Below are 18,705 nucleotides of genomic sequence, written 5' to 3'. Positions count from 1 at the left end.
AACTAAACAAATATGACAAGACAGAATTAAAAGTGCATTGATCATAGAATGCAAACTGATAGTCAATGAAGTTCTAAGGAAAGTATAAATTAGTGAAATATTGTCATTCATTTAAAAAAGTACAATTAAAAGCAAATCAAATGAACTACTGATACTTTGACACCTACTACAAACACAGCAGATTGTAGCAGGTATAGAAAGGAAAAAGACATGGGACACAGTTACTGGCAACAGGGAACTTAGTATGTTGGAGGAACATGACACCGAACTCTATACAAACATTGGATCACATACATCACAGAATGCAGGTTTAGACTTAAAAGGAAGTTGGATAGGTCAGGTGGAGCCATTTTCTGTCAGATAAACCTATTAGACACATTTTAAAAATGTAACATGATATGTCCACACCTCCTATCTTAAAAGAATACCAATCAACAATCCTCTCAAAGTAAATTACGTGCAACTAAGAAACTTTAACCTTTATCTTTCCAACATCCCTCATCACACAGTATTTATTTTTGATAAGTCTAAGTCTCCCACTATACAACAAAATATCAAACATCGCGGGATGTCCTATTTAACTTTGATTCCTGAGCTCTTGGAACCTACAGAACGCATAATGATCCAATGTATTCTTGGTGAATACATAGTTGAATGAATGAATGAATGAATGAATGAATGAATGAACAGTGTTATAATAGCAGCTGTTAATTTGGATTTATTTGAATATAAAGATTGATTCTTCACAGCAAAACACAGTTCAGGAGGCTTCTACAAAGTTATGTTTCTTCCTTTCTTTCTTTCTTCCTTTTTTTTTTTTTTTTTTTTTTTAAGACTTGGGGGTCCTGCTCTGTCACCCAGGCTGAAGTACAATGATGCAACCAGAGCTCCCTGCAGCTTCAAACCCCTGGGCTAAAGAGATCCTCTCCAAAGTTATATTTCATAAAACAAATGGCCAAAATTAATGATAAAATTAATTTAAAAAGTTGTTAATTGAAGCATTATTCACAAAAGGAAAAATGGCAACAATCTAAATTTTCAGCACCTGGACGGCACGCAGTTTTATTACGGTCATACACTGATAGATTATGGAACTATTAAAAATGACAGGCTGCGCACGGTGGCTCACTCCTGTAATCCCAGCATTATGGGAGGCCAAGGCGGGCAGATCACTTGAGGTCAGGAGATCGAGACCATTCTGGCTAACACGGTGAAACCCCGTATCTACTAAAAATACAAAAAATTAGCTGGGCATGGTGGCGGGCGCCTGTTGTCCCAGCTACTTGGGAAGTTGAGGCAAGAGAAGGGTGTGAACCGGGAAGGCGGAGGTCGCAGTGAGGAGAGATCGTCCCACTGCACTCCGGCCTGGGCAACTGAACAAGACTTTGTCTCAATAAATAAATAAGTAAATAAATAAGACAAATATGAAGGCCTGAAACAGAGAGAAATTAAGATATAACAGGAATAAAAAATGAGTAGACCAAAGTAGTATGTATGCTATAGCTACAAACGGATAAAAATATGTACACATGTAAAAAGACTAGAATGAAATACATACAAAATATATTTGTTAAAGTATATAGGTTTATGGCTTACAGGTGATTTTTTTCCACTCTAAACTTTTTGTAGAACTGCTACATTGTGGACGGGTGTGGTGGCTCACACCTGTAATCCCAGCACTTTCAGAGGCCAAGGCAGGCGGATCACTAGGTTAAAAGATCAAGACCATCCTGGCCAACATGGTGAAACCCCATCTCTACTAAAAATACAAAAATTAGCTGGGCATGCTGGCCCACACCTATAGTCCCAGCTACTCAGGGGCTAAGGCAGGAGAATCACTTGAACCCAGGAAGTGGAGGTTGCAGTGAGCTGAGATCACGCCACTGCACTCCAGCCTGGAGACAGACTCCGTCTCAAAAAAAAAAAAGAACAACAACAACTGTTACATTGCCATTTACAGATCCTGTTGTAAAGGTAGAAGTTTCACAGTAAGTTTCTAACAGTAATTATTACAGTGATCATTAACAGGAACTTATTTCACCAAATCTAACTGCTACTGACTAGAAGATACACCAGTATTTTACGTACTATTAATAAAAATAAAAGTTATGTTACATTCATAGGCCTTAAAAATAATAATAAAAATAAAAATGCTGCCAATCATAGCTGTAAAATGTCAGTGATTGCAAGATATATCAAATTTCAAAGATATTAAAATGTGAAAAGATATGTGTCTTAGAATCAATAAAAATACGTATTATAAAGTTGTAATATAAAAATATTTTATTTGTAAAAAAGTGATCATTTGTAGTGACTAGATAACAAACTAATAAATCTATGAAAACTTTGATAGAAATCTCTTAAAGAAACAGGCTGGGCATGGTGGCTCACGCCTGTAATCCCAGCCCTTTGGGAGGCCGAGATGGGCGGATCACCTGAGGTTGGGAGTTCAAGACCAGCCTGACCAACATAGAGAAACCCTGTCTCTACTGAAAATACAAAATTAACCGGGCGTGGTGGCGCATGCCTGTAATCCCAGCTGCTCAGGAGGCTGAGGCAGGAGACTCACTCGAACCCAGGAGGCAGAGGTTGCAGTGAGCATTTCAGCCTGGGCAATAAGAGTGAAATTCAGTCTCAAAAAAAAAAAGAAAAGAAAGAAAGAAAAAAGGAAATAAATGGCTTGATTCACAAATAGAAGTTTTATGTAAGAATTCTGAAAATAAAATACACAAGACATTGCACCACAGAGGACAAGTGTTCATCATGCCTCTGAGATAAAATGTTTCTGGTCCAAAAGAATTGAGTAAATGAATTATCAAAAAGAAATAGAATTGCTTGCTTTGACAGCACATATACTAAAATCAGAATAATACAGAGAAGATTAGCATGGTCCCTGCACAAGGATAACACGCGAATTTGTGAAGCATTCCATATTTTTAATCAGTACATACACATATATCAAAGCATTATGTTGTACTCCTTGAATATATATAATCTTTGTTAATTTTTTTTTAAAAAAGAAAACATAACTAGAAAATTCTTGACTTCTGAGGAGCAGGGAAGAAATGAAGGGAGAAATTAAAGTAAGCCAAGAAGCCTGAACAAGATTCTCAGCTTCAGTATAAAGTCAGTCATTAAATGATTTGTTTGAGTGGCATTTCCTTGAAAATAAGACTGAAGCTGACAGCCAGGCACAGTGGCTCACGCCTGTAATCCCAGCACTTTGGGAGGCTGAGGTGGGTGGATCACAAAGTCAGGAGACTGAGACCATCCTGGCTAACATAGCGAAACCCCATCACCACTAAAAAACACAAAAAAATTGGTCAGTCGTGGTGGTGCACACCTGTAGTCCCAGCTAATTGGGAGGCTGAGTCAGGAGAATGGCATGAACCCGGGAGGTGGAGCTTGCAGTGAGCCAAAATTGCGCCACTGCACTCCAGCCTAGGCGACAGAGGGAGACTCCATCTCAAAATAAATAAATAAATAAAAGACTGAAACTGCCTATGGCACATAATCACAGAGGTCACTCACTGAATTACAATAACATCAATTTTTTTACATGCTCTGTCTCAAAAAAAAAAAAAAAGACTGAAACTGCCTATGGCACATAATCACAGAGAAGGTCACTCACTGAATTACAGTAACATCAAATACGGTGTAGAGAGGTAATGAGTCTACATGTTCAGTGGAATATCATGATTCAGAAAATCAGAATTAAAATTTGTAATTTTCAGACCACCGGTCCTCTAAGCTTTTCTCCCTAAGTTCACTCTTTGGCTTTTCATTTAATATAATTATGACAATTAATTAATGTCACCTAAACTTTTAGCAGTTCAGCATGAAGAAAACATAAGAAACTTTCCAGTTGGTTATCAAATCATGGGACACTACCTTAACTATCCATGAGAGTGTAACCACAATAATGCAACAAATAATAAGAACAAACTACAATAAGTAGTAAGACAAAGGCATTATCCAAGGAACAAAAAATGGCAGAGACATTCAAGTTCATTATTTTAAAGTGCTGATTATTTAAACCCTTCATGCATCTACATATGTAAGGTAAAGGTGCCTTTTTCATTGCCAAACTACAAAAACAAGAAAACCGAAGTCTAATACTGAAATAATCTATGATGATTTGTATAATAATAATTTATAAATGAAAGTCATAAAAGCCAACCTCCCAGAAAAATCAACAAAACCAAGAGGCGGTTCTTTGAAAAGACTGATAAAATTGACACTCCTGTAGGTAGACTGAGAAAAAGAAGACTAACTAAAATTAGAAGTGAAAAAGGGGACATTACTACTGTTTCTACAGCAATCAAAAGGATTATAGGAGTATAATTACCAACAAATTAGATAACCTATATGAAAAGAACAAATTCCTAAACACAAAACCTACCAAAACTGAATCATGAAAAAATAAAAAGCCTGAACAGATCTATAACTAGTAGAGACATTGATTGGTAATCAAAAACCTCCCAACAAAGAAAAGTCAAAGAGAGACGGCTTCACGGCTGAATTCTATCAAACGTTTAAAGAAGAATTAACATCAATCTTTCTCAACAACTCCAAAAAACTGAAGAAGGAACACTTTCAAACTCCTATCAGACCAGCATTACCCTGATACCAAAGAAAAACAATTACACTATTAAGAAAAAGAAAACTGCGGGGCCGGGCGCGGTGGCTCAAGCCTGTAATCCCAGCACTTTGGGAGGCCGAGACGGGCGGATCACAAGGTCAGGAGATCGAGACCATCCTGGCTAACACGGTGAAACCCCGTCTCTACTAAAAAATACAAAAAACTAGCCGGGTGAGTTGGCGGGCGCCTGTAGTCCCAGCTACTCGGGAGGCTGAGGCGGGAGAATGGCGTAAACCCGGGAGGCGGAGCTTGCAGTGAGCTGAGATCCGGCCACTGCACTCCAGCCCGGGCGACAGAGCGAGACTCCGTCTCAAAAAAAAAAAAAAAAGAAAGAAAAAAAAAAGAAAAAGAAAACTGCAAACCATTATTTCTCATGAAAATTGTGCAAAAATCCCTAGCAAAAGAATACTAAACCAAATTCAACAGTTTATTGAAAGGATTATACACCATCATCAAGTGGGACTTATACCTGGAATGCAAGGATAGTTCAACATATGAAAATTGATCAATGAAATGCACCACATTAACAGAACAAAGAGGAAAAAACACATCATCATCATCATCTCATTTGATACAGAAAGAGCATTTGACAAAATTCAGCAATCTTTCATGATAAAAAACACTCAACAAATTAGGAATAGAAGGAAACTACCTCAGCATAATAAAGGTCATATATGAAAAACCCACAGCTAATAGCATACTCAATGGTTAATGACTGAAAGCTTTTCCTGTAAGATCAAAAGGAAGAAAAGAATGTCCACTTTCACCACTTCTTATCAACATAGTAGTAGAAGTCCTAGCCAGAACAATTTGGCAAGAAAAAAAATTCACCTAAATTGGAAAGCAAAAAGTAAAATTATCTTTGTTTGCAGATGACATAATCTCACAGGTAGAAACCCTTAAAAATTCCACATGAAAAAAAAAACCTGTTAGAATAACATAAAAATCAAATAAATGGAAAAGGCTGGGCATGGTGGCATGTATCTATAGTCTTAGCTACTCAGGAGGCTGAGGTAGGAGGATTGCTTGAGCCCAGGAGTTCAAAGCTATAGAGAATTGTGATCACACCACTGCACTCCAGTCTGGGAGACAGACTGAGGCCCTTCCTCTAAAAAATAAATAAATAAATATTGATGAAATAAAAAATGAATGGAAAGACATCCTGTGTTCATAGATTAGAACACTTAATATTGTTAAGTCATCTATACTACTTAAAGCAATGCAATTCCTATTAAAACACCAAGGATGTTTTCTGTAGAAACAGAAAAATCAGCATTTATTCTCTTTTGAAATATACCTTAAAACTTATCAACAATCACCTCTATTTAATCTATAAAGTATATTCAACATCACAAATCAGAAGCTATTAAATCCATTCAGATACAGAGGATTCTATTTTTTTTTTTTCTTTTCTTTTGAGATGGAGTCTTGCTGTCTCACCCAGACTGGAGTACAGTGGCACAATCTTGGCTCACTGCAACCTCCACCTCCCAGGTTCAAGTGATCCTTCCAACTCAGCCTCCCGCATTCCTGGGATTACAAGCATGCACTGCCATGCCTGGCTAATTTTTTTTTTTTTTTTTTTTTTTTTTTTTTGTATTTTTTAGTAGAGATGGGGTTTCACCATGATGGTCAGGCTGGTCTCAAACTCCTGACCTCAAGTGATCTGCCTGCCTCAGCCTCCCAAAGTGCTGGGATTACATGTGTGAGCCACTGTGCCCAGCCAGAACCCAATATTTTAAACAAAGTGGTACCATCACTAATACTCAGGCCTACAGTGGGACATTTTACATAAGACAATCACAGGGGAGACTTGTTGAGCTTATAATCATCAGAGAGCAGTATAATAACAAATAACGGGGGGATAGCCTTTTCCAGCAATAGATGCGTGGACCTCCACAAAATAGCTGCAGTCACAAACCAAGGCAATGTTAAGAATGGTAACCATCATCATCAGATACAGACAAGTTGAATCTATTCAAAACTTGTATGAGGTACTTTTAGGAGTTATTATAGATTCATAGAATTCGTGATTGACAAGGACCTTAAAAATCCTGTTACATGTGAAACCACTTAATGGATAAGAAAATGAGGACTGCAGAAGAGGTACCTGATGTCTCCAAGGTCACATAAGGAGGTGGCACAACCATGACTGTAATTCAGGTTTCCTGCATTCCTCTATCTTCTCTAATCAAACTCCTGAGCTAAAGGTCAGGAGTACTACCTTAGTCTGTTGATGAAAAGGTCACTACAAAGTGGTTTCTCAAAGACTCTTGACCACATCAGTATACAAACACTATGGTTAATCAACTAACCCCTGCCCTAGCAAAGGAACCTCCCAGGATTATATGGGGAGCTTTCGTACTGATACTAGACTTTTTGACAGCTGTGGCTATTGCCATCCCAGCCCTGTGGAAAGGGGCTAGGATCTGCACTGTGAGAGGTGCACTTTCCATTGTCAATTATCCTGGGAAGAAGCAGATCCTGAGATAAGAAATGGAAACTAGCAAGGAAAGACGTGGGAGAAGGAAGGAGGAAATCCTCCCTCTTTCAGGGTCTCATTCTCTTTGATGCCTAGATTCTACATCTAGCTGTGCTGACAGTCACTTCTGAAGGCAGGGACTGGACGGTCTAAACCAGAGAGGCAGTCCAGTAGAGAGCCCAGTGAGGAATAGGTCTATGACTGCCATAACTAGCAGTTTGTGTTTTTTTTTTTAAGTCACAAACTCAACTTCTATCTTCTCTAGGGAATTAAGGACATGTTTCCAGATGAGGGATGGAATGGAAAATGGGAAAGCAGAGTCCCCAAAGAGCTATCACAATGCTGGCAGCAATGCTTAGCAGGGTGAGCAATGAAAATGGGAATCTTTGAGATAGGAATCAAGGCATGATGTCCAGGCTCACCTCATCACATGAAAATGGTTTCTCTTCCTGATCACCTCAGAGAAAGGGGCATTAATTTTTTTTCTAGGTAACAAAGCTGGGAGAAGGGGCATTAATTTAACTAAGAGATCCAATGGGTTTCCTTGCAAACCATCGCAGGTTAAACACAGATTTCTGGACACCGACAACCGAGGGTGATTGTCAGGATGGGTGTCAGGATGACCATCCAGAACGTGTACAGTCAGCATCCTTCTGATTGGCCAGAAACTGCCTACTAACTACAGGCTAAATATCCCTTACCCAAAATGCTTGGGAACAGAAGGGTTTTGAACTTCAGATTTTGGGGATTTTGGAATATTTGCATTATATACTTACCAGCTAAGCATCCCTAATCTGAAAATCTGAAATCCAAAATGCTCCAATGAACATTTTCTTTGAGCATCATGTCAGCACTCAAAAAGCATTGGATATTTTTGTATTTTGGACTTTGTTTTTTTTAGGGAAGCTCAACCTATGTTTTCAGTCTCACCCTTCCAACAATCACACATTTTTCCATCCTCAGTATCTGGTATTAACTCCTGAGCCTGGGAGACCACCAACCTTTGTGTTACACACTTCATGTTTATCCCAGATTCAGGAGTTAACAAAAATTATATTAATAAGCTAAGCAGCAGATATTAGTATTTTTATTTTATAGGCTAGAAAGTTGAGGCCCAAAGAAAAAACTCATTCACAGATAGCCGGTGGAAGAGTCAAAATTTAATTCAAAGATAAATAGAATTTCCAGATTATATAGTATCAATCCCTCTACTCTGTTAATCTACCCTCTTTAAAAGATGATACTGCAGGGTAAAAGTCACTATGGGACCTGAAGGTAAATGCATCACTATTTCATAAAATATTGATATGGAAAAGAGTGTTCATAAGCATGTTTTGATCCTACACCCATGTGTCTCCTACTGCAATTATTGTCAAGCATTACCTGAACACCGAAAGCTTTTATTTTACATATATTTATATAACAAAACACTAGTTTGTTTCTTCAAATCCATGTATATGAACTATAATGCCAATTCAACCCTACTTATTAAGTAAAAAAACCCGAACATACATTATATGGCATCCCATTGAATCCCTATATGAATATCTCCTTTGATTAAAACACCACCATTTTCATCAAAAGATACAATTTAACAGAAGATTTAAGGGAAAATTTTGAATTTAACAATTTCCCTTCCAGTCATTTCTTTAAACCTCTGACAGAATCTTTGTTCTAAGAAGTTATATTATTTTACTTTCTACTTAAGAAATACATGAAAAAGGATCTGAATTAAACTACCACTGCGATGGAAACACTGAAACTCTAAATCAAAACAAGCTATGATAAGATTTTCTCAAAGGATGCCAGGTTCCCTAAACACTACCCATCATCATGACAACCTTTAAGTGCCCTCTCTCCTATGGCTATGCCAACAACTGGTTGTAATGAAAGTTCATTTTGTTGAAATCAATTAATCTCTCTCTACAGTACATTTGAGCCTTTTCAGCCACTGCTCATTTTTTCTTTTTTCTACTTATAAGACATCAGACACTAGTCTGATATGTAATTTTACTGATACTACATCCACATTTAGTTTATCAAAGCAGTCTGAATGCTGTAAAGATTTTTTTAAAAAGATATAGAATGCTACAAAATTCCTTTATTAGTAGGGTGGTTATTTAATTTATTATCCAAACCAGGACATTTTTAATATTGAAAGGGGTCAGTATCAAAAATTATGCCAGAAGAGCAGGCATAGCTAGGATTGTCCCAGCAAGTTAGTATGTATGGTCACCTAACTTATTAAGGAACCAAATCCTGCATATAAAAGCTGAAAGTCTCAAAAAATGAAATAAAGACCACGGTGGGGAAGAAGGCATAGAGGGCTCATATGTGAGCAGAAAGTCAAGAGTCAGAAGTAAAAGAAGACTGCAGTCTCTCTCAAGCACCAAAACCTAATGTCATTTCCAGACTACCTAGACACTGCTCTTCCTCTCCTGGTTACTGCAACAGTCTGTAAGTGTGAATTAAGTCCATCATATGCCATGTGATCTGATGCCTGGTGTATTTGTCAGCTTATTTTATTGTCACCCTCACACTCTCCCTAGATACCATCTGAACTCATCCCCCATCTATGAGGTTCCTCTCCCCTTGCTTCGGTATTTTATTTCCCATCACCGAGCCAATCAGAGTTGTACTAGGCACTATGCTAAGTTATCTTCTCCACAAAAAGGGGGATCCAAAGCTGAATTATATATAGTCCTTGCAAGGTAATTGTCCAAAATTTTTGTTTGCAAGACTTTGTTTAAAATGCAATACAGTTTTTGCACCAACCTCCATTTCTGCATGTCCAAAGCAGCCCAAACAAGGAGTACAGCTACTAAGTATGCTGGTGAACTCACCCCTCTGTTTATTTGCAGATAATTTTGTATATACAATGAAGCAAAAGAATTAAAAAGTCATCTTTGTGAAGGTGTCAACATTTTTACATCTTGAAAAACTTCATAAAAGCTATCCCAAACAAGACACTGTGGCCTTTTAGGGGAGCAACATATCATATACTCTTTCTTGCATTCCTAATTCCTCCTTGAAGCTGGTGAGGGACTATGTCTTTCCCGTCACTGAATCACAACACCTTGCAGAGTTATCTAGCACAACACAGGCACTCTGTAAATGTCTACTGAGTAAATGAATGAATGAGGGGCTCATGATGATTTCTTTCTTCTACAATGCTGTGATTATATATTAACTACTTTTTTCTTAATCCCGGCTCCTCAAGATCTTTGCTCCAATGATTATGTCCTCTTAAAAGGCAGCCCCTATATAGTAACAGCTTTGAGGTCAGCCAAAAAATCCGACCAAATACCCAGCAACTTAACAGCAAGGTAACCTTGAGCAAGTTTTGTAATCACTCTCTATGCCCTATTTTTTTTAATCTATAAAATAGACACGTTGTGCAAGGTTTTGTGGTATTCGTGAGATCTGAACATAACTTAATCAAAGGGCCAGGCAAGAATCCAATAAATGTTAAATAAAAGAATAAATTGCTATTCTTCTCTTCTGTGATCCAGATCAAAATGCAGCCATCAAAATCTAATTTGCCAAAGCTGATCTTCATTGAAACAACAGATATGCATCTAGGGCTATAAGGCACAACTAGAGTCTGTCTGCTGTTGAACATCAAAGGAGGAGTTTAACATCTGCTTTTAAATGCAGGAAAACAATAATTAGTTCACCAGTAAAAGGAAAAGTTCACAGGATCTTATTTGCTTTACCAAAGTATCAAAGTATTAAGGGATTACCAGCTTACAGCAGACTGAAGCTTTCTTGCAGGGATCACATAGTGGGTGGAGGCAAACCTGGAGATGGGTTTTTAAAGTTGGCATTGCTAGATCCTGCTTTTCCCTGTCAAGAATGCACAAGCTAAGTTTGCCCTTAGTTTAAAGCACAAAACTAAGCAGCTACAGACAACAAGAGTAAGATTTGGTCTGAGTTCGAGACCAGCCTGGCCAATATAGTGAAACCCCCGTCTCCACTAAAAATACAAAATTAGCCAAGCATGGTGGTGTGTGCGTGTAGTCCCAGCTACCCGGGAGGTTGAGGCAGGAGAATCGCTTGAACCCAAGAGGCAGAGGTTGTGGTGAGCCAAGATTGCACCACTGCACTCCAGCCGGGGCAACAGAGTAAGACTCCGTCTCAGAAAAAAAAAAAGATTTCATCTGAACAGAGTTTTCCTTCAACTGTGCTCGCTCTTCCAGCAATCTAAGATGTAAAACTTCAAAAAAGAAAAATATCACCGGCCTCTGTTCAACTTTAAATTCATGAAAGAAAATATGAAACTCTGCTGCGGGAATACATTTGTTTTTGCTGTACAACAATGTTCTAAGAGACCCATTCTGCTGCGGTTTCACCCTCTCCTTCAGGCCACGCAGAGGCCAATGGGAATAAAGAGCTCTCCTGTGTTCTATTTCCAGAACACCTGAACTTACTGTCCGACTGAGGCTATGAGAGCTATTTAGAGGCCCTTACCTTCCTCTTTTCCAGTAACATCAGCAGAAATGAGCTATAAAACTTTCCCTAGGGTTTGGTTTCCTTTCTCACAGCTCAGTTGTGCTGCTCTCCTGGAAGATGAAAGAAACCCCAGAGTTTTTCAAAGTCCAGATGAAATGTTGATCTCAAGTAATATTTTCCATTTTCTTAAAAGCCATCATTTCCTACTTTGCTCAGGCACACAGAGCATGAAGCAAAGCCCAAACTACCTCCTTAGGGTTCACGAGAGTAGATGCAGTCAGTAGTTACAAGAGCATGTGAACTCTGGTTTAAAAACAGCAAAGGGTCATCCTGAGATAAACATAGGCTATAATACTGAAGTGCTAAATTCTGTCCTACAAGCTCACAATTTTGGCTTCCTTTTAAGGGTATCTGAGCAAAAAGTGGCTTCCAAGTGGATAAGGATTTTTTTCTTCCTAAGTTCCTAAAGAACCAGGTACATGAACCTATGATCACAGCCTGTTTTCTTACCCATCCTTATTTCCCAGACTTTTTCTGGCCAAGGGTTAAAAAGTTCATAAGTAGGGCCGGGGGTGGTGGCTCAAGCCTGTAATCCCAGTACTTTGGGAGGCCGAGGTGGGTAGATCACCTGAGTTCAGGAGTTCAAGACCAGCCTGACCAACACGGAGAAACCCCACCTCTACTAAAAATACAAAATTAGCCAGGCATGGTGGTGCATGCCTGTAATCCCAGCTACTCGGGAGGCTGAGGCAGGATAACCGCTTGCATCTGGGAGGTAGAGGTTGCGGTGAGCCAAGATTGTGCCATTGCACTCCACCCTGGGCAACAAGAGCGAAACTCCATCTCAAAAAAAAAAAAAAAAAAGTTCATAAGCAGAAGAGATGGAATCCAAACCTATACAGTCTGACTCCAGGGCGTCTGATAGTCATTTGCCCTTAACTGTCACGTTGTTGTCTACATCTGACTCCAGCAGGCACCAAACAACAGTGACTGTCAGCTATAATAAGTATGTGAGGTAGTGCATATGTTAATTTGCTTAATTTAGGATTGACACAATGTATACACATTTCAAAACATCATGTTGTATATTATAAATGTATATAATTTTTATTTGTCAATAAAAAGAAGAAGAAAACAAGTGACCACTGGCCCAAGGGGCTCCACATGAGTTAGAAACTGATGTCCTTACTAATATGAATGACAATGTAATATTTTTTATGAACTCAAAAATATCATTGACGACACTGGAGTTTTACACCTGCCGCAGCAATGAAGCAGCAAGCATAGCTTTATAGCCTCCAAAAAGGGCTTGCAAGAAGTACACTTTAGTCTTGGCTTCAGTCTTTGACAGCAAGTCACAAATTATTTTTCAGATAAAATGGCAATTAGGAATTTCTTGAAACTTTAACCATCAGTGCAAATACCAAACTAACATCCAAGAAGCTCTTTTTAAGTTCTACTGGACTACAACTGCAACTGAAGCTTTACCTATAGAATGAAAAATTATTTAACTTTAGAAGACAGAAGGAATCTTAGCGATTATTAATTCTATCAATTTTAAAAGAGGGAGTCTCCCTTTGTCACCCAGGCTGGAGAGCAGTGGTGCCATCTTGGCTCACCACAACCTCTGCCTCCTGGGTTCAAGCGATTCCTCTGCCTCAGCATCCCGAGTAACTGGGATTACAGGCACGTGCCACCTCGCCCAGCTAATTTTTGTATTTTTAGTAGAGACGGGATTTCGCTACGTCAGCCAGGCTGGACTCGAACTCCTAACCTCAAGTGATCCACCTGCCTTGGCCTCCCAAAGTGCTGGATTTATAGGCATGAGCCACCGCACCCAGCCTCTGTCAACCACATTTTATTGTCTTATTGGTCATATTTTATTAAGCAAGGTGCTATGAAAGACAAAAAAATTAATGAGACTTGACCCCAGCCCTCAGGATCTTACAGTATAGCAAATTAAATGAAATGTTACATAAATATCACTCAATTCAAGTTGAAAACAACAAAGGATGCAAGGAGGATACTAAAGGAGTGAAAACAGAAAAGATCACTTATAAAATGTGGCAAAATGGTTAAGAACATAAACATGACCATCACAGTGATGGGTTCAAGTATTAACAATGCCACTCCTTGGCTGTGTGACATTAGACAAGTTATTTTACCTGCCAGGGGCTCAGTTTCAAAATCTTGAAAATGGGGTAATAATATCTACTGCTGAAAGCAGATATAAAATTAAATAAAATAAAACAGGCAAAGTTCTTAGTACAGTTCCCAGCACACTCTCAGGGTTACACAACGGCTAGCAGCAGCCTGCAGTCCCAGATCTATCATTTCTCCATCTCTCATATTTCACCACTTCTCTTAACTGGTCTCTCCAGGGCTCTGTCAGACCCTATTATTAATTCTACTTTAAAGATGAGGAAATAGGCTTTCAGAGGATAGGGAACATGCCCATTGACAAATAGCCAATAGCTCAGTATGCCCACCTCCAGACTCTTAGGCCCTAGGGTACACTGTTTTATCTTTACTTATCTAATCCTATTGTTTTCAAAACAATTAAAAGCAAGTAGATCATCCCATTGTGCAAATTATAAAAGGTGCTCTCTCTAGGCAGGCCCAGCCCCATGAGTGCACAGCTTGACCACATGTGTGCTGGGTGATTCTAAGTCCTCCTATCTGCTGCTCACACCTACACTTCTGCAGTGAACAATCTACACAACCTCACATGGTGGCCCTGGGTCTCCAGCCTCTGGTCTTCTCTTTTTCAGACTATATTCCATGCTACTGCCCAAGTGATCTTTATAAAACTCCCATCTAATAATTTCTCCTTTTAAAACTCTGGATGGCTATTTATTGTTTAGAAACTCTAAGTCTCTAGCATGGCACACATGTGACCCTTCTCACTCTGGCACCTTTTGGATCTCAGGGTCCACTCTGTTCTCCACACTCCATACCCCAGCCACGGTGGAGTTCTTGCCACTCTCTGGATATGCCATGGGCTCCCATTCCTCCATGCCTTGGCATATGCTTTTTCTACAGCCCCAGTTATCTCCCTACTTTCTGTCTTCTCACTCAGCCCTCAAGTCATACTTCAGTTCCAGCTCTTCAATGCAGTGAACAGACTTCCTGATTTCTCAGCTGAAAGGACTGCTTGTCCTTTGCATACCTACAGCATTCTCGAATCAGCTTTCACCACCAGCTCATGGGAGTCAGGAAGATATTGCAGGGCTTTGTAGTTAGATGCATCATAATCGGAAGCCTGACTCAAACATGTTCTAACTGTATGAAGGTAGCAAGTTACTTTTCCCCCGAGTTTCAATAACGCCCACCCCTAGAATTCCTGTGACATCAAGTGCTTAATATCAAGTGCTTAATGGTATGGCCTCCAAACTTACTTGGGCAACAGAGTCACCCTAAGGGCAAAATACCCAGAAATCCTGATAGATATATTTAATTGTATCATGTGAACTAAGAAATATTCTACTAGAAAAAAAAAAATGATGACACTATATGCATACGGGCTTCCAAATATAAAACGTGTGTGTACACACACACATCCATGTTTTCAAAACCACTCTCTACATTTACCAATTAAATGTTTGTAATTTGTTTAACTTTCCTTTTACCATTTCCTAATTTAACTTAAAAAGTAGCAGCAGGTACCAAAATCGTAATGGGAGGGAAAAAACCCTAAAAATTAGAAAACTATATTCCTAACTTATTCTGAAAGGTATAGGTCAGTAAATATCATTATTGAATTTTAGTCATTGAATGTCTCATCTAAGAATATAATATCCATTCCACTGCTTTTCACATTGTACATGCTACATAAATGTTATTTAAATCTAATTTTGAAACTCAAATTAAGTTCCCTAAAAGGAAGGACATATCTCGTTCATCTTTGAATAATGAGCTCCTGGCACACAGTAGTTGCTCAACAAATGTTAGCTCAATAAATGAACTAAAAATTAAGAAAGCACACAAAGGTTTATAAAACATTCTGGATTTCCAATTAACCCGGACTGCGATTTGCTCCATAAACAAATTATATTCCAAAATCCATCAGTGTTCCTTCTGTACCCATCATTTCATCTGAGCTACCTGGAGTTTCTTTGAAGAAAGAAATACCTAGGTAAAATCCTCCCTTAGGCACAGAAATATTGATTAAGACAGCTCAGCGGGAGGAATATGTCACCTGCACTCTTGTGTAATGTAACAAAGGGACCAAAGAAGACACAAAGCTTTATACACAGCACCTGTCAGCCAGTGACACTTACCATTTTGAACATATATTCAGACCCATGAGCCTCCTATTCAGAATATGTCTGGTTACAGTAAACATGGTAAAGATTCTAGATGGGGAATCCTTTTCTGTTCTGTTCTCATATGAAGAACCTACGCCATAGATTCCACATATTTATACTCCTTTCTAACTGAAAGCCAGGATAGCCTAAAATTAAACAAAAGTCTAAGATCCAATTGTTTCCCTTTCATTAAAAATCATGCTGTAGGTAAATACGTACTGGCATAGATACGCATTATTTATTAAGTGGAAAAAGTAAGTTACCAAACAACTTGCTGCATACTCATTTAGGGTTAACATAAAACCAAACATAGACATGCATTAAGTAGGATAGTAAAATACAAACTTTTTATTTCCTTTAAAATAATGCATGGCTAATTTTTTTGAAGATAGGTTTATATTTTATTATCATTATAGACTCACGTTTCCAAAAATCTACCTCAAATAATCAATTTTCTGAATTGCTTGAAATGCTTGAAACAAGGAAGACTTTGAAGACACATGCAATTAAGAAAAAAGTGAAAGTAAAGGACAGAGGTTTAAAAAGAAGTGTGGAGGTTGTCTAGGGTTCCGAATTTTCTCTAAAATTGTGTGTTTGCTTTTCCAAAAAGAAACCACAAAGACATTTAAGTATCCCTTACAGTTTTCAAAGAGCCGTCAGAAACACTCTCTTACAACTTTAATAAATATCAGAAAAGACATCTCCCTCCCTCCCCTCCCATTAACTTTCATAAAACTTAACTAGTTCTTCAAAATCAGATTTATGTGCAGTACACTTCTGCATTATAACCTTCTCTTTTTTAAAACCTTAAGGGTACATTGTAAACATCCTTCTGCATATATAAATATTCACTTGTAACATCAACTTTATTTTTACTAATTTTTTTTTTTTTAGAGTCAGCGTCTCACTTGAGTGTCAGGCTGCAGGGCTATGGTGTGATCATAGCTCAGTGCAACCTCAAACTCCGGGCTCAAATGATCCTCCCATCTCAACCTCTGGAGTAGCTGGGACTACAGGCACTTACCACTAAAGCCCAGCTAATTTTTTATTTTTTGTAGAGACAGGGTCTCTTTTGTTGTCCAGGCTGGTCTTGAACTCTTGGGCTCAAGCAATCATCCCACCTCTGCCTCCCAAAGTGTTAGGATTAAAGGTGTGAGCCACGGCGTCTGGCCTTAACATCAAGTTTAGTGCACAGAGATCTTTTTGTCACAGTCTCTTTGTCACAGTCCTCTGTAACACAGGACTGTCTTTAGCTTACTGTAAACACACAAGTCCCACAGATGCCTTCCCTCTACAAAATGGAAACACAACTTTTACAACAATGCCACAATGTATCCCAAAAGGGAATATTTTGGTATAATGTAAAGAAAATATTGTACTAGAGATTATGTGAAATTTGAAAGAAATGCTGTTATTCGAAAGGCAGCTTAAGTAGCTTACTTTCTGAAGCTAAGTTATATTTCCAATCTAAACACCACTGCAAATATCTAGACCCTGAAGCCCAGAGAATCAATTGTTTGACCTTTTTGTTCTATTTTTGTAGACAGACTGGGTGGCCTCCAACATAATCCTTTTTCAAATATCCTTCTAAAATGGAATAACAACTACAACACACAACTACAACACAAATATGTCTTTTAAGATTAACATGTTATTACAAGACTAAAAAATTCAACCTATAAATTTCTATTTTTAAAAATTCCACTGACAATAATATTTTACTATTACAAATATTTCACTGTAACAAAAAAATATTTTGGGTGAGATTTTCAAAGTCCTTACTTTCAACTAATTCATATTTTAGCAGAGACTTGACAGCCCTCAGAAATTACATGTGTATGTGCAGTGTCTGTGTATGTCTGTGTATGTCTGTGTGTATATGTGTTTGTGTGTTGCACATACACATACATGTTTTTCTGTTTGTGTTGTTTTGTTTTGAGATGGGAGTTTCCCTCTTGTTGCCCAGGCTGGAGTGCAGTGGCGCAATCTTGGCTCACCGCAACTTCCGCCTCCAGGTTCAAGCAATTCTCCTGCCTCAGGCTCCCTAATAGCTGGGATTACAGGTATGCACCACCATGCCCAGCTAATTTTTTTGTATTTTTGGTAGAGACGGGGTTTATCCATGTTGGTCAGGCTGGCCTCGAACTCCCAACCTCAGGTGATCCGCCCACCTCGGCCTCCCAAAGTATGTATTTTTTCAGTGCAAATATTTAACTTCAAATAAGCTTCAAAACTCAAGACCCTTACCTTATTATAGTTATTACAAAATAATACCCAATTTAATAATTAAACATATAGTTAAATATGATAACAATAGAGCTATAAATCTGATCTTACTATTTAATGCTTTCATAGAACGAAAGCTAAGTTCTGTTCTGTCTTGTTTTATTTTAAACATGTTTCAACTAGCTCATTTGTACTGCCAGAAATAGAGAGGAGCTATAAGACACAAAGCATAGAAAGTTTAGAAAGTTATCTAGTAATTAATAGAAAAACAGTTCCTATTGTTGATAATGTTTCTGGAGCATGCTAGAGAGGATATTTGTGTGTGTTTATGTACGTGTACGTGCATATTTTATTTTGCATATATTCTTACGGGCATTTGATCATTCATAATTCCAAGTAGTATCCATTAAAAAAATAGATCGACTTTATATATCTGTAAGGTCCATTTTCAAAATGATAAGAGCATAAAACTGAACTTTCTGGTTCCAAGCAATTTTTCTAAAATACAGCAAAAACATTCAACAAGTGTCTCAATTAGAATGTCTTATAGTGCCCTCAAAAAAATTCTAAATAAAACTGGCAGGTGCATCAATTCT

The 18,705-nt window shown here is 38.2% G+C and overlaps 1 protein-coding gene and 1 non-coding gene across 10 annotated transcripts in view; one reads left to right on the top strand and one right to left on the bottom strand.

The window, feature by feature from the left end:
* Positions 1-18,705, bottom strand: part of LOC105487718 (amyloid beta precursor protein binding family B member 2) — a 410,283-nt gene that overhangs the window by 270,433 nt on the left and 121,145 nt on the right. The window lies entirely within an intron of this gene.
* Positions 2,836-2,938, top strand: LOC112427736 (U6 spliceosomal RNA). The gene has a single exon (XR_003019468.1). It is a non-coding gene; the product is annotated as a U6 spliceosomal RNA (small nuclear RNA).

This window comes from Macaca nemestrina, chromosome 3 (genome assembly GCF_043159975.1).
Source record: "Macaca nemestrina isolate mMacNem1 chromosome 3, mMacNem.hap1, whole genome shotgun sequence".
Taxonomy (NCBI): Eukaryota; Metazoa; Chordata; class Mammalia; order Primates; family Cercopithecidae; genus Macaca; species Macaca nemestrina.
This window is presented reverse-complemented; position numbering and strand designations above follow the sequence as displayed.